Source organism: Monodelphis domestica, chromosome 1 (genome assembly GCF_027887165.1).
Source record: "Monodelphis domestica isolate mMonDom1 chromosome 1, mMonDom1.pri, whole genome shotgun sequence".
Classification (NCBI taxonomy): domain Eukaryota; kingdom Metazoa; phylum Chordata; class Mammalia; order Didelphimorphia; family Didelphidae; genus Monodelphis; species Monodelphis domestica.
In genome coordinates, this window is record NC_077227.1 from 433,269,102 (window position 1) to 433,285,423 (window position 16,322).

Consider the following 16,322-nt stretch of genomic DNA (forward strand, 5'->3'; position numbering starts at 1 on the left):
TGGGTCTCAGTTTCCTTATCTGTACTAGATCTCTTCCAGCTCTTTATCTATGATGGCAAGACTCCAGGGTCAGTGACTGGGATGTCTAATTCCTCATGTTACATTAAGGTGCCAGGGACTAGAGTGCCAATGACAAGGATGGATTCAGAGTAGTGTTGGACTGGCAGCTGCCATGAAACCTCAGCAGTCAATGAGAAGGTTAGGAGACCATTCACCTTTCTTCACTGTTCCCTACCTTTCCCCCCGACTTGCATAATGGATACAAGGTAGGTCCTAGACATATGAGCTATTCTCTTGGTCTTGCCCAAAATCTTGGAGGGTGTGGGATGAGTAAAAGCTTGGAGAATACTTAGGGAGTGAGTCTATATGACCCAGGAGAGCATTTGAAGTTCTTATGGATTTGCTATACTTAATAAACTATGTGGCTTCCCAAAGTAGAATGCCTGTGTGATAATATAATTGAATTAGGTGAACTGGGGCTGTCCCACAGAAGTAGGAGGGGGGTGTTTGAGTCACCTAGATTCTTTTATAGTTTTCTAGAAGGCCAGAGAGATATTGCACTTATATACTTCTACAAGTTAGAACCTGAGCCAGTGAGGCCTTCCTTCCTGCCCTCTATTACTGGTGAATTCATTAATGTGGTACCCTGGGAAAATCCACCCACATTCACTGTCCCATTTGGAAAGGACTAATGTGCCTGTTGGAGGCACCTTCTTGCCATGAGTAGGACATTGACACTAACTCTGGGAATGGGCATGCCTGACCCTAAGGCCAGCAGGTTCTAAGATGCTATCTTAGGCAACCTGGCTCAGATCAGGTGCAGGAGCAATTTAAGGACAATAGGCAGCACTGCTCTTAGGCCTGGTAGAGGCTGAGGAAAGTCATGGCAACTCGGAGATGCTCTGGGGTTTGGGTACATAAGAAAGCAGGGAGGAAGCCTGGGCTGTCTGGATAGGAGAGAAGAAAAGAGGGGAAAGGAATAGGAAGAGACAGAAGAAGGGAGAGAGAAAGAAAAGAAGACAAAAGGAAAGGAAAGAAGAGAAACAAGTATCTCAGGATGATCCTCTGAGGAGGATGGGACAGGATAATGTGGAACAACCAAGAAGGGAACAAATGACTTTTTGTTTTCTAAACCCTTACATTCTAAATATCAATTCTAAGACAGAAGAGTGGCAAGGGCTAAGAAAATGGGGTTTAAATGACTTGTCCAGGGTCACAAGCTAGGAAGTATTTGAAGTCACACTTGAATCCAGGTTCTTCCAAGTACCTAGCTGCCTCTAGAGCAAGTGACTTTCTACTCTCTCAGTACATCATTATCCTTCAGGACCCAATAACTTTGAGGCTATGCCCTCCATTCTGTCATTCCGCCCTCTGGCCCCCAACATACTCCAGAGGCTGCAGTGCCCTTGGACTTTGTATGAAAAGTCAAGGTCTTTTCATGATGCTTTTGAAGGGGATGCTGCCTCCTTGTGATCATTCAGAGCTCACCCATTGGTCATGCTAATCTTCCTACTACATCTCTCTTCCTTTCCTGTTATCTTTTTCCCATACTCTTTCAGACCTCACCCATCCTTTACACCCAGAGCTGACCCAAGGGGCCTTGACTACTTTGTGTGTGTCTCTCCCAATCTCTTGGAGCTCAGCAACACAGGTGCCCTTATGGGTATGGTTGCTAAGAATGTGTAAGTCTTTCTAAGCCTGGAAGATTTGGTTTTATCAGCTCAAGTTTATACTAGAGAATTACCTCATAATTATTTGGGACAATGGCATTCCTCTTCTAGCCCAAAGGCTCCAGGTCAACCTTTTTGCAGAAAAGACTGTAGGGTAACGGGTGGTTCCCAAGACCCAAGATCTGGTCCCTGCTTTTCTAAGAAGCCAGTAGATCATGATCCCCTCTCCATCCACCCAGGACCCAGCAGCAGGCTGGAGCTGGGAAGTCGAGGACACCTGGAAGGGTGAGCTCAGAGGACCCGAGAGAGGGAGCTCTGGTAAAGTCCCAGGTAGGAGGCAGTGGATGGTTGGTCTGTCAGCGGTGTTTACTCCCATCCCTGGTGTCTCCTCCAGGCTGTTTGGGCGTCCTCATTAGAGAGTGACATTTCCTGCACCTCATTTACATTCCCTAAGAACTGCACCCCAAGCAGGAGCCAGCTCCAAGCAACAGATCCGGCTTTTTCCTGGCCCCATCCCTGGGAATACCTTAATTAGCATCATTAGCTTTCAGGCACTGTCAGCAGTTACTTGCAATTTCTACTTAACACCTTTCAATTATTCTCTATTGTCACATTTAGCATTTGCATAAAGCAGCCTTCGCCAGCTGACTTTGACAAGGACGGTGCACACTCTCAATCGGCAGGAGGGGAAATGAAGGTCCAGCCCAGCCTATGGATATGAGAAAAGACTGGGGGGGTGGGGCAGAGGAGGAGTGAGGACCGAGTCCATACAGAGCCAGCCTGGAAAGAGTGCAGGCAAATCCAGTCCAATAAATAGGACTCGGAGGATTCCTTTTGGTTGTTCAGTCACTTCAGTCATGTCCCACTCTTTGTGACTCCATTTGGTGTTTACTTGACAAAGATTCTGGAGTGGTTTGCCATTTCCTTCTCTAGATCATTTTATCAATTAGGAAACTGAGGCAGGATTAAGTGACTTTCCCAGGGTCATATAGCTAGTATGTGTCTGAGTCCAGATTTGAACTTAGGAAGATGTCTTTCTGACTCAAAACCCAGTGCTCTATCCACTACCACCTAGAGGCCCCAAGGTTTCCTTAGTGGAGTATTTGTAGCTCCTCCAGCATGACATTTCTATCCTCCATGCCCTTTCATAGGCCAGCAGATAGAAATTCTCTCACTCTTCAACTCTACCTCCTGGAATCCCTATTGCCTTTCAAAGCTCAACTCAAGCCCACTTTCTCTAGGAGGATTCTCCTGATCCACCCCCACTGCACCCCCTTCAATTATGCACACTCCCTCAGAAATGACTCTCTATTTATTTGTTTTATTTTATTTATGGGGTAGATATTATTTATCCTTTAGATTTTGAGCTCTTTGAGGGCATGAACTTTTCATTTTTGGCTCTGTATCCCCAGTGCCCAGCCAAGCATTTAGCAGAGACTTAATAAATGCCTACTTAAATGGAATTGAAGAGTGAGTCCAGAAAATTTAAGAACCAATGAAGAGGGGAAGCTAGGTGGCTAAGTGGATAGAGTCAGGCCTGGATATAGGAGGTCCTGGGTTCAAATTTGACCTGACACTAGCAGTGTGACCCTGGGCAAGTCACTTAACCCCTATTGCCTAGCCCATAGCTTCTGCCTTAGAACTGATGCTTAGTATCAACTCTAAGACAGAAGGTAAGCATTAAAGAAAAATAAAAGGAGATTGTGTGGAACTTTATTGGGAAGATTCCCTGGGGACCCATAGCTTTGAATCAAGAGGAACATTTTAGGAGGAGCCCAAAGAGGGAGGTGGGAAAAGTCAACAGCGAGGAGTTCAGAGATTTGTGTTCTAATTTTTGCCTTTTCACTATTAATATGCTGAAAGAACTCAGGCAAATGCTTTTGGACTCAAAATTGTAAACTTTCAATCCTGCCTCTGCAATCCCAATATCAGTGGGATATGTGTAGTGCACAGAGAATGGGACCCAGAGACAGGAAGATCTGAGTTCAAAACCCACCTCAGACTCCTCTTACCTATGTGACCCTGGGCACTGAACCTTTCTCTGCTTTAGTATCCTCATCTGTAAAAGGGGATAGATCTCTTCTAACTCTGGGTTTATGTTCAGATTCTCTCCTTCCTTTGATTAAGGAGCTAGATCATGCTCCACTTTCTAGTTTCTAGAACTGAGGGTGCCAGAAACAGGCACATGGGATCAGTGGGAGGCTCTGGGGAGAGGAGAAAAGTTTTCTTAAGCACTTTGACCTCTATATTCTCACTGGCTTTCTGCTCCAATTACCTAGCATACTTTATTTTTTTAGTTGAAAGCACTGGACTTGGAACGAGTTCCAGTCGGACCTCAGACAATTACTAGCTGCATGACGTTGATATGTGCCACTTAACCTCTTGTCTGCCTTAATTTATTCTGTGAGATGAGGTTGGACTCCATGACTTCCAAAATAATTTCCAGCTCCAAATCAATGCATATGCAAGTATCTGTACCCACACAAGCACATGTAAACATATATATATATGTGCAGACACACATAGACACATGCACACACACATATATACATACATATTATCTCCTCCGATGGAATGTCCTCCTTGAGGACAGAAATGATTTTGTTCAGCATTTAGGGAACTTGCTTGATTGATCAATCCTCCCCAAATACGAAAAGCCGTTAACCAGTCACAAAGTGAATGCTATATGTCCAGTGCTACGCTAGGTCTGAGGAGCTTACAGAGATGAATAAGACCTTTACCTCTGGGAACTTGTCGTCACTTAGGGGAGATAAGAGTCACACTCAGGAAAAAAACTCAACACCAGGCAGTGAAATTAGATAATGGGTTGTTTGTATGGATGGAGAGAGAAGGAGAGAGCAGTATAGACTAAGGTAGCCAGGGAAGGTTCATGGAAGCAGTTAAGCTGGACCTTGGAGGGCAAGTTACATTTGTAATGCTTGAGATGGGGGGGAAAAAGGGGGGGAGGGAAGCAGGCAAGGGAAAGACATTCTAGAACAATCTGGCTGACTCTGCTTGGTTCACACAAGCCATTTAGATTTTATGTCAGATGATTACTAACTTCTCTCTGCTTGTCACCAAGTTCCTAGCTCTGTGCTTGGCTGTGCTCTGGGGGAAGCAAAGGAAGGAAATCACTTTAGGGGAAGAGATGATTCTTTCAAGGGCAGTTACCTGGAAGAGGTATTAGCCTTTGTTTGACTGTCTCAGAAGGTAAACCAAGGCACAATGGGTGACGTGCTTGGTGGAAAGCAATGCTCTTGCCTTTTTTGACTTTTGTTCTGACTCAAAACTTTTGAAGGATCTTGGGAATTCTCAACCCTGAGTTATATCCAAGATAAAAGACACAGCTCAATCCATGGGTTAAAGAAAGAAGACTTAATCATAGTTTAGGAGGCTCTGCTTGACTTTTGTTAGCTGGATGTAGTAGTTATGACTAGACAGGGGAAATATTTCTGGCCACCACACTCCCTAGCAGACCCATGAGCTTCCCCTCTAGATGTATGCTGTGGCCACATACCTGTGTGATCCTCATACAGGATACCTATGTGTACCCACTCTATCTACTGAGGTAAGTTTGTGGAAGTATATATTCCATGTTTATGAGGAAAATATTCTAGTTCTACTTTTCCTATTGTGTTTTTAAATGGTCTTTGCTTTGAACTTTGTCCTCTGGCTAACCAGAAAAGAAAAATATCTAGACTTTAGGGCTCATAAGCTGAGGTTTTGAATAGATAAGGACTCACAGAACAACTTGAACCTCAGAGTGATCTCTTGGGAATCTCACATGTGAGAGAGGGTGTTACAGAAGGGGAAAATCCATCCTAATTGTTGTTGCTCAGGCATTTTTCAATCACGTCCAACTCTTTATGACCCCATTTAGGGTTTTCTTGCCAAAGATACTAGAGTGGCTTGCCATTTCCTTCTCCAACTCATCTGAGACAAATAAAGTGACTTGCCCATGATCAGTTAATGTCTGAGGCCAGATTTAAACTCAGGAAGATTAGTCTTCCAAACTCTAGGGTCAGCACTCTATTATACCACCTAGCTGTCCATCCAAATAGTTAAGAATTCTCCAAAAGTGAAATGGGCTGCATCAGGAGGAAGTGGATTTACCATTCCAAGGTTTTCAAGTAGAACCTGACTGATCATTTATACATGATTCTGTAGAGGGAATTCTACAAGATGTAGCTTGGGTTAAATGGCCTTGGAAGTTCCTTCTAGGTGATTCTGTTATATAAACTCTTGCCCCCTTAAAGCTCACAGTCTCTTTGGGGAAACGAAAATTGCGCACACAGAATAGCTAGAGATCTGGAGGGTAATAAAAAGTGTAAAAATGGAATTCTTCTAAATCCTTTGGATCCCTGGTTTCTGGGGTTGTCTTCCTGGTGCCGGCCTGACAAGACTCCCTGGTCTTTTCCCTCAACCTTTCCAAAGTCTCTTTAGTATCTTATTGAGGTCTCTCCATTTGCCCTTTCTCTTTCCCCTCTCTCCCCTTTCCCCTATTCTTCCTCCACCTCAGCTATGCCTTGGTGTCTCTCTGAGCCTGTCTAGGAAAAATTTGAGGTTTTTGAGGACAGGTTCAGGACCCAGGGGCTACGTGCATGGACAGACTTAAGATCTGGGGATATTTTTTGATGAAAGCGAGTGGATTTGGGGAGAAGTGTCCAGAGTTGCACCCAAGAGAATAAATTCCTTGAGCTCAGGAGCTGGTTGTTCTTCTCTTTGTATCCCCAGTGTCTGGCACAGTCCCTTGCAAATAGTGCTGGAGCTTAAGTGCTTACTGAATGAATAAATGGAAGGAAGGTTTCTCTTTAAGCCCATATTCTTTTGATAGATGGGTTGAGAAGAGTGATCAGCTTCAAGTGTAGAGATTCTCCTGAAATGGACAGTAAAGTGGGATTTCTATGGAGGAACACATGATGGAAAATGTTTGCTCTGTGAATAGCTAAGACATCGATCCAGATGTAGAAAATAGGACCAATGGTGAATTCCAACTGAAAGGGACCTTAGAGACCTCATCTAATCCAACTTCTTTATTTTACAGATGAAGAAATAGAGGATCAGAGAGGTCTAGTGACTTGCCTAAAGTCACATACGTAATAAGGGACAGAAATGGGATTCAAACACAGGTTCTCTAACTACAAATCCTCATGTTGTGTCATGTGACCTTTCCTTCTGGTGCCAGTTCCAAAAAATAACTCCAGCCCCCACCTTCTGACCTTGATAATGATATTGCATATACATCACCTCAACTGATTTGGTGAGGCAGGCAAGATAAATGTTATTATTTTCATTTGACAGAAAAGGAAATTGAAGTCTAAGGTCATACAGTAAGACAATGGCAAAGTCAAAACTCAAACACAGATTTTCTGATTCTCAGCCTCGGGCCCTTCTGCTTCCCATACCCTTTTCTTTCATCCTAGGCTGCTGACTCCTAGCCATAGCTTAAGACTGATCTAGTACCCCAAAGGTCTCAAATGCCACATGTCCAAAGAAGATGAGGCAAAGGAGGCCTTGGGAGCATGCTCCTTCCTAGCAAAACTGCAAGCCCAATACTGAAAGGAAAGGGGTTTGAATGGGCATGCCCAGATTTTTGCATGGTATACAATAGAGAGCACTGACTTTTGAGACAGAGAACCCAGGTTCCATCTGTGATACTAACGACCTGTGTCTCCTTGGGAGAATCACTTCATGGGCCTCAGTTTCCTCATCTGTAAAAGGAGAAGGTTGGACTAATTGACCTTTGAGATCCTTTCCAGCTCTAAACTCATACCCCTATGATCTAGGGCCTTGCAGACTCATATGGCCAGGAGAAAGTGTTAGTTAGGAGGGAGGCACCCCCTCTTTCAGCCCCCTTTGGGATGGTAGGGATTGGGAGGAGCTCAAACACCTGGGAGGCCCCCACCTCCCCAAGAAGAGCTTCCTGCTGTGCCGTCTCTGACTTGGGGTAGGAGAAATGACTTGGTAAAGACATATGCCTGTACACTAAAGAAGAGGAGGAAAAAACGCAGGTTGCCCTCATTGTTGGTCATAAGCCGACAACCCCACTGTGGCTGCTTACAGACCGCACTGCGCTTTTACATCAATGAGTCACGGCCCAGATTTGGGGCTCTTTGCTAATTTATTTAGATTAGATGCGAAACTGAAGCTTAAACACGCTGTCATCCTCAGACACACTCGGGCAATTAGAGACTGGCTCATATTAGGGACTTATAATTCAAACGGAAGAATCTCATTAAATTCTCAATTGTGTTTATAGGAAAATTCATCGTATTAAATTCTCTGGTCAGGCCTCATAATAGCACCTCAAAAAAAACGTGCCTTTGTTTCCCCTGTCCTTACCCATTTGAGCTGTCTGAGCAGATTGGAAAAGTCAACCAACACATCACCACCTCTTAGAAGGTGTGGATATGCCAAGCCCAGGAGACCAAAGGTAGGAAAGACCCAGAGTTCCTCCTATCAGAGCCATCAGGGCCTTGTGGAGACTGGAGGGAGCCGTGGAGGAGGAGATGATGCCTCTTTGGGCCGGAGAGGGGAGAGCCGAACTCTGAGTCTTCTGCCCAAGGGACAGTGTCTCCTCCATTCGTGCATGAAGGCATCCGACCAGCTGTGTGAGTTCTCACCATTTCCTCCAGCCCTGTTGTTGGCCTTCCAGGGAGAGGCCCTCCCCCATTCATGCACTGCGGAGTCTGACCAACTGTGTGGATTCTCACTGTTTATTCCACCCCTACAACTTGCTTTCTGAAAGCAGTGAGTACTCTGCTCATGCAGAGTGGTATCTGAGTGACTGTACGTGTTCTCACCACTCGCTGCAGACCGGCTGCTTGGCTTTGGGGGATAGAATTTCCCCATCTCCTGAATGGAGGTATCTGGCCGGAGGGGGGTGTTTTCACCACTTCCCCCAGTCTTGGCATCTAGGTTCTCTGGAATGGATTTCCCTTCTTCGATTATTAGGGCGTCTGACAGGCAGGCGATCTCACAATTAGCCTTAGCTTTGAGGCTGGCTTTCTGAGGACTGAGTTTCCTCTGCTCCGACACAAGACTATCCGACTGGCTCTGTATGGTCTCCCCTCCTGAGGCAGGCCTGAGGCTTGTTTTTTGGGGACAGAGTCTCCACTGATCGTAGATGGAGCCATCTGGGTGACACTGCCTGTGCTCGCTGCTAGCTCTGATGCCTGACTTCTGGGGACAGAGTTTCCACTGATCGTATATCGATGCATCTGGCTGGAGGTATGCATTCTCAACACTCATAGCTCTGATTTTAGGCTTCTGAGGTAAAAATTTTCTCCTCTCATGCAAAGAGCCATCTGACCAACTGTAGGTATTGTCACTGCTCGTTCTAGTCCTGCCCCTGTGTTTCCGGGAAGAGTGTCTCCCTCGTTTGGGCATGGAGTTCTCTGACTGGCTGTTGGTGTTCTCCTCCCTCAGTACAAGTCTTCGGTTTGGCTTGCGGGAATGGCATCTCCCTTGATCGTGCACGAGGGTGGTATTTGGCGGACCTGGCATTTTTTCATTGCTCGCCCCGTCGTGGGTGTTGGGCCTCCGGGAATAGCACCTCCCCATCTTACGCATCACGGGATCCGACTGGCTCCGCGTGTACTCCCTGCTGGCCCTCGACCTGCGGCCCCATTTGGGAGGAGAGGGGTTCCTGGGCTCCTGTGCGATGGGGTCTGCCTGGATGATACGGGTGTTCCCGCTGCCTGCTCTCCCCCTGCTTCTCGGTTTCCGGGGAGTGTGTTTCTCTTGATCCGTCACGATGATGCCGTCTGACCAGCTCTGAATATTCTCAGCCCTGGTCTTCATCCTACCGCTCTGCTTTCGGGAAAAGAACTTCCTCGGTTCCTGCACGGGGCTATCCGACCAGCTCTGGGTATTCTCGCTGCTCGTCCTCGTCCTGGCTCTCCGCAGATGGGAATAGCCTCTCCCCCATTCCTGCGGGGGGGTGAATGACCGACTATGAGTGTTCTCGTTACTTGTCCCAGCCCTGCTTCTCTGTTTCTGAGAATAACGTCTCCCCCGTTCCTGCCTAGTAGTGCTTGACCAGCTCTGGGTGTTCACACTACTTGCTCTAACAATCCTGCTGCTCTGCTTCCAGCGGTGGGGTTTTTCCCACTCCTTCATGGGAGCCTCTGTTTTGGGTTGCCTGTTCTCGCTGTGAGCCCCAGCCCTGTCGATCCATTTCCGAGGACGGCCTCTCCCCCGGTCCTTCGTAGGGACGCCCAACTGGTTCTGAAAATTCTCTCCGCTGGCCCCGTGTCTGCTGCTCGCTTTCGGGGTACAGCGGGTACAGCGCTTACTCCACTCCTTCATGGGCACATCGGACCAGAAATGGGTATTCTCGCTGCTCGTCGCAGTTCTGCTGCTCCGTTTGTGCGGGCGCCTCCCTCGTTCCTTCACAGAGGTGTCCGGGAGGATGTTCTCCCTGCTGGCCGCGCGCCTTGCTCTCTGCTTCCGGGGACATCGCCCCCACTCTCTCAAAGAGGAATAAGACTGGCTGTGGGTGTTCTCCCTGCTGGTCCCAGTTTGGCTGCCCTGTTTGCGTGAAGAGTGCCGCCCTCGCTCCTTCACGAGGGTATAGGGCGGGCTCAGAGTATTCTCCTTACTGCTCCCAGCTCTGCCGCTGCGTTTGCGGGGATAGCACCGTCCCCGCTCCTGTATAATGGTGTCCGTCCTCTGGTTCTTCTCACTGCTGGTCCCGGCCCGGCTGCTCCTCTTCCGGGGCTTGTGTCTCCCTCGTTCCGGCAGAGCAGGTGGGAGTTCTGGTCGGATGCGTATATTCTCACTACTGGCCCCACCCCTGCCGTTTCTCTTGCGGGTACAATGTCTTCCCCGTTCCAGCAAAGCAGTGTCCAAGCGGCTGTGGAGATTCTCACTGCTGGCTCCCGTCCTGCTGCTCAGCTTCCGGGGAGATCGCCTTCCCCGTTCTTGTACAACAGCATCTAGTTGGTTGTGGGTATTCTCGGTGCTGGCCCCAAACCTGCCACTCCTCCTCCGCGAAGAACATTTCCTTCTTTCCTTCAAGAAACTATCCGACCGACTACGTGTGTTCTCGTTGCGGATCCCGGTCCCGCCGCTTCGTTTCCGCGGACTGTATCTCCCCCTCTCCAGAACAGTAGTGTCTGACGGGCTGAGGGTGTTTTCGCTACTCCTCCCAGCCCTGACATTTCGCTTCCGGGGACTGCGGGTTTCCCACATGTTCACGGAGGTGTCTGACTGGCTGTGGGTGGTCTCACTGCGGTCCTCATGGTTTCACATGCTTACTCGGGACAGACCTGTAATGTTAGTCTTCATCTTAATTCAAATGTGACATTTTCCAGTTGTGACCTTAGGAGATTTATGGCCTGACCATCCGCACTTTATCTTTTAGTGAATCCCAATAATCCTTTGCTGTGTTAGATGTTTAGAAGGGGAGGATAGCTGAGAAACCCCCAAGGCTTCGATGGATTCTGCAGGAAGTCAGAGAAACAATGAGCTTTCCGAAACATCCTCTGTCATCTAGTGTCATAGAAACGTGGAATCACAGAACAATGGAATGTCTGAGCCGGAAGGGACCAGAGAGTCCACAGAGGCCCAGAGAGTGGGGGCAACTTGCCTGTGATCAGAGCGCTCGTTTGGGATGGAGGAGAGGCCAGCATTGAAGTCTCCGGACTCCTAGGACCTTCCCATGACTTTCCCTGCTTCTAGCCATGATGGAGAGCTCACTCTCAGGCAGTTTCCTCCAGAATCAGAACCATTCTACTCCTTGTAGTTTTTGTGTAAGCTTTGAGCCAGCCTGCCTCTATCTTGTGGTTCTGCTGGTCTTTTAGGACTTAGCTTTGCTCTACAAGGCTTTAGGAAATAGAAGCTGTACACGCTGGTCTGGACCAGTCCTGGGACTCTCACAGGCAGAGATCTGGCCACACTTGCTGGATCCTACTTCAAAGGGTCCGCAGGGATCTCAACCTCCAAGCCACCCAAGCCATGGTTGATGATTCTGGCAAGTACTTAATGCTTGATTCTCTCTGCTTTGCTGAGGCACAGGACCACAGAGAAAGAGGGGAGGGCCCATAGGCGGGCAGATGAATGTCTGCCAGTGACTTTACTTGTTCTGGGGTACTAGGAAGCAGCCATGCATGGATGGGTGCGATCGACAGGCTGGGGGAACCTAGACCCTAGAATACCCCAAGTATGATTGCACAGGGCATGAAAGGTTAGCTGACAGGAGTCAGGGTGATCTCTCAGTGGCACTCTCTTGCAGACTAATTTCTGCACCATGATATTTGAGCATGTTCATGCTGAACCTGTGCCAGGGCAGGAATGCCATAGAGGAAGTCCTAGTGTATCGCTCAAGGCCAAAGGAGACTGTTTTGAGTTAGCTCTGAGCTCCTTTGAGTGTCTCTGGGTGAGCTAATGGTCATGGCATTCAAGGTGAAGTAGAGGGGGAGATTAAAACAAGCCCAGTTAGCTCTACACAGATAACCCCTGGGCCCTAGGGACACATTCATCATGAATCCTCAACTCAAGACTCTTAATTGCTGAGTCAAAATCACAACCATGATCTGATCTTACAAATCTATGTGGCAGAAAGGGTGCTGAGAGTATGATGCCTCAGTGTAGACCATCCCTACTATGAGAGCCACTTCCTGCTGAGGGGAGCGGGAGGGGGTCTAGGAGAGTGCAGCTGGGTGACGGAGGTGCACCTTTATACAAATAGAGGGCCAGGTATTTGGTTCAGGAAGCAGGTATCCCAGGGTGTGTGTGTGTGTGTGTGTGGAACACATGCATCTCCTTTCTGAGTCAAGGCTAGAGGAGGTTTTGCTCAATGTTGAGGTATTTTCCATCAGCTTCGTTTATTTTTTTTAACAATAATTTTCCCCCAATTTTGGAGATTTTTAATTAATTAACTAATTTAGAATATTTTTCCATGGTTACAAGATTCATGCTCTTTCCCTCCCTTCCCCTTATGTAGCTGATGTGCAATTCCACTGGGTTTTACGTGTTTTACAATAGTTTTAAATCTTTAGATTATCCTCTCTGTGAGCTGGAAAGGGCATCCCTGAGTTCTTGAGCTTGGTCTCCCTAAGGGGAAGGAATGGAGGGGGAGGTAAGGAGGTGAAGGCTTGGAGCGTGGGGGGGGGCAGCTGACATCTTCCCATTTTAGGACCAATCCCTCCTGACTGTAGAGAATCATTCACACGCGTTTTATTTAGCAAGTCTCTCGCCTCGGTAATTAACAACAATGATTACGATGGATTTTATTTCTCAGTGGTGTGGCCTTTGAGAATGGCCTGACTGAGTATGTCCTCTGGCTTCTATGTGTGATCAGCTATCCTGTTCTACCACGTGGCTGTTGGTTTGGGCAGTCAGTTGGTGGTCCAGCCTATTGTCAATCTGTTAGTCGATCAATTAATCACTCATTCATCCAGGCAGGTCATTAGCCCACTCCCCTCTGAGGTCCATCTCATCATGGACCTTGGGGCTGCCTTCATGGGGGTCCACTGGCCCTAAACGGCTTGGCAAAGCTGTCTGAGTACAAATGCTGCCAGTTTCAGCAAGACACGTCCCATTGAATGTGGCAGCTGCTCCCTTGGTCCCAGCTGCCCTCAGTGTGGGGGCCTTCCTGGATCCAGGAACTTGCCAGGAAGCCAGGGCAGGCATGCTTTTCTCTGCTGTTTGCATCCCATCTAGCACAAGGATAGGACTTGCAAACTCATTGCTGCAGGATCCCCTCTCTGTGTTTAGGGGAGAGCTCTTAACAATCTGTTGACTCTCGTCTAGGTTATACAGTGTGCGGGCTGTCGATCACAGGATTTGGCATCAGGAAGACCCGAGTTCAAATACGGCCTCTGATACTTGCTAACTGTGTTACCTTGGGTAAGTCACATAACCTCTGTTTGCCTCAGTTTCTCCAACTGTAAAATGGAGCTCATAATGAGTGAAGATTGCTCCTAGGGCTATAGTGAGGATCGAATGCGATACTATTAGCAAGGTGCTTAGCATAGAGCCTGGCACATAGTAGGTGCCATAAAAATCTTCACTATTGCGAGCTAATTTTCACATGGCACATTTTCTATGCAGTGTGTTATAATGGTATCCTTTATGGTGTGTGCTGCATGCCACAATCTGTACATACTCTGTCATGTGTTATGGATTGTATACCAGGAGGTATTCAGGACTGTGACATGGTAATTTTTAGATATAGCTACACCCAGGGAATAAATCCTGGGGTGAGAAATGAACTATGTCACAGATACCGTGGAACTGTGCCATGCCTCAGCGTGGTAATGAGTCTGGAGCTGACGAGAGGCCAGAGCCGACCACGTCCTCTCCTGGGGCTCGCACACCACAGCCCATACCACAGTATACCACTGTAGGGTTCCGTACGAATGTGGTGATGCAAATGGGATCTCCTGTATCATGCTGCATGGCCGGGCCAGGCTAGACGGTGAATTCCCACCTGCTTTTGCTGAAGCTCATGAGGTCTGGGACAAAGGAGGAAGGGGACAGGACCTTTCGGAGTGGCTGCTGCTGCTGGGATCCTGAATGGAGGGAATCTAGAGGTTCCTGAAGGGTAACAAGCCTGGCCAGTAGAGTGCAGTTCTTCCTCCATCGGAGCTGCCTAGCCATATAGTACATGCTCCATAAAACACTGGCCAGAAGGTGGTTAGTCTGGGAGAGAAGGTAGAAAGAAGGGTAGCACAAAACAGACATGGATAAGCCAGCAAATAGCTGGATTTTCTTCCTTCCTCCTTCTCCCCTTTTCCCTTCCTTTCTGCCTTTTCCCTTCTTCCCTTCTTCCCTCTCTCTTCCTTCTTCCCATCATCCTTCCTACCTTCCATGTTTACCACATTCATTTTCAGACACAAGCTTTTTCTTTTTCACTAAGTGTTTCCATAGATAAGTAATGTGACATAATAAAAAGAAAGCTGGAGTTGAAGTCAGGAAGCCCTGGATTCAAGTCCTGCCTTTGATATTTCTATGTGACCCTGGGCAAGCCATTTCCCTTTTAGTGTCCTAAGAAATCTAGAACACTCATAAGTTGCAGAGTTGGTGCTGATTTGTATTGGGAGAGGGAATTTCCTCATCCAGGAGTTCCCTATGCCAATGAATTCACAGGCATAGTTTGTGTCACACACACTGCCACTGAGCTTTCCCTTTTGACAAATAAAAAGTGAAACAAACTAGAATAATACAGTGATAATGACTGGCACGGCTTCCAACATTCTGCATTCGTAAACCTCTACCTCTCCGAGGAAAGAAAGAAGGTTATGCTTTGCCTTACAAAGGCTCATGTTCCCATTTGCTCTTCCTAACATCCTAGTGAGGTGGGGGGTAGCATATTCATTTTATGGGGCAGGGGGCAAAGGGAGGAGGAGGAGAGATGGACTGTGACTTAACGACAGAGCTCGGATTGGAAAACCAGGTCTCTTTACAGAGGGTGTCATGTGCTGAACCTATCATGTCTGGCCCTGGGTCAGGAGGGATGACAGAGTGTCCCAGAATCCATCCTCTTTGTGGTAAGTGGCAATGAATGTTGAATGACTGATGCTATTAACTGGCACATTTACCCTCCTTCAGATTACCCACTTCCCATTCCTTCCCTCCCTCCCAGGCTCCCTTCACCTGCTGCATCTCTGCAGGAAATAATTGCCCAGTCCTACAATTTAGTGACAAGTGATGAGGAAATACAAATGAGCCCTGCATGGGAGGATGATGCCGGGGTAGAGGGATCGGCAGAGCTTTGCCCTGGCCACGTTTCCCACATGCTCATTATGGACATGCTACTTCTTGGCAGGAATATAGCCAATGAAGTATAACTCCACACACCGCTAAGCACAGCTCTGATGGCTGTTTATCAAACTATCTTCAGGCAATATGTCATCTTTTAATGGGACAGAAATGTTCCAGCAATCGAGGGTTAGGAGCCAACCAGCATGAGTCCTCATTACAGGATTCTGGCATTGTGGCAGGAGAATGATCTCTCCATGCTGCTCCACGTTGCACCACTCAGAGGCTAGCCTAGATGACTGGCTCTCTACTTACCAGCGCCTAGTTATGGTGTCAATTACTCCTGGCCCATTCTCTAAAAAATCCTGGAAGGGAGAGTCTGGACCTCAAGGATATTTCTGGCCACCATCTCTCTGATCAATGATAGTGGCTACTCTTCCTTCAGGGCCAGCACCTACCACCCACCTACAATGAATTGTCCTCATCCTCCAACAACCACACTTGTCCCTCAGTTCTGGTGCCTCCTTTCATTCCTTCCACTCTTTTGTTTGTCTCTCAAACACTTGTTGACAAATTGAATTGAGTTCTCCAGTGTAGAGGCCCCTCAGTGTCTCAGATGTTATTCTGACTCTCGGGGGACCTCTCTCTTCCCTCCATGTATGCTTTCTGGCAGCAACTTTTCTCAGAGAAGTGATTTTTATTCTGTAGCTAGGAGTTCAGATGTACTCAGGCTTATATTCTTCCTGGATCATTTCCTGAAATGGTCTCAAGTTCACATCTCCAAAATCCCTCTCTGCTACAGGTGCAGATCTAGCCAGTCTCCTTGTGGTCAGTCCACAAACTGACCCCATCGCCAACCAGTCGTCATGGCAGTCAGATTGGTGGCATCCTTCAGGAGGAGGAGGAGGAGGAGGAGGAGGAGGAGGAGGAGGAGGAGGAGGAGGA

The 16,322-nt window shown here is 47.7% G+C and overlaps 1 protein-coding gene and 1 long non-coding RNA gene across 3 annotated transcripts in view; one reads left to right on the forward strand and one right to left on the reverse strand.

Moving 5' to 3' along the window:
* CHST8 (carbohydrate sulfotransferase 8) overlaps nt 1-16,322 on the reverse strand; it is a 218,101-nt gene that overhangs the window by 12,268 nt on the left and 189,511 nt on the right. The window lies entirely within an intron of this gene.
* LOC107650687 (uncharacterized) lies at nt 12,803-16,300 on the forward strand. Its single transcript, XR_001626455.2, has 3 exons — nt 12,803-13,523; nt 15,085-15,166; nt 16,180-16,300. It is a non-coding gene; the product is annotated as an uncharacterized LOC107650687 (long non-coding RNA).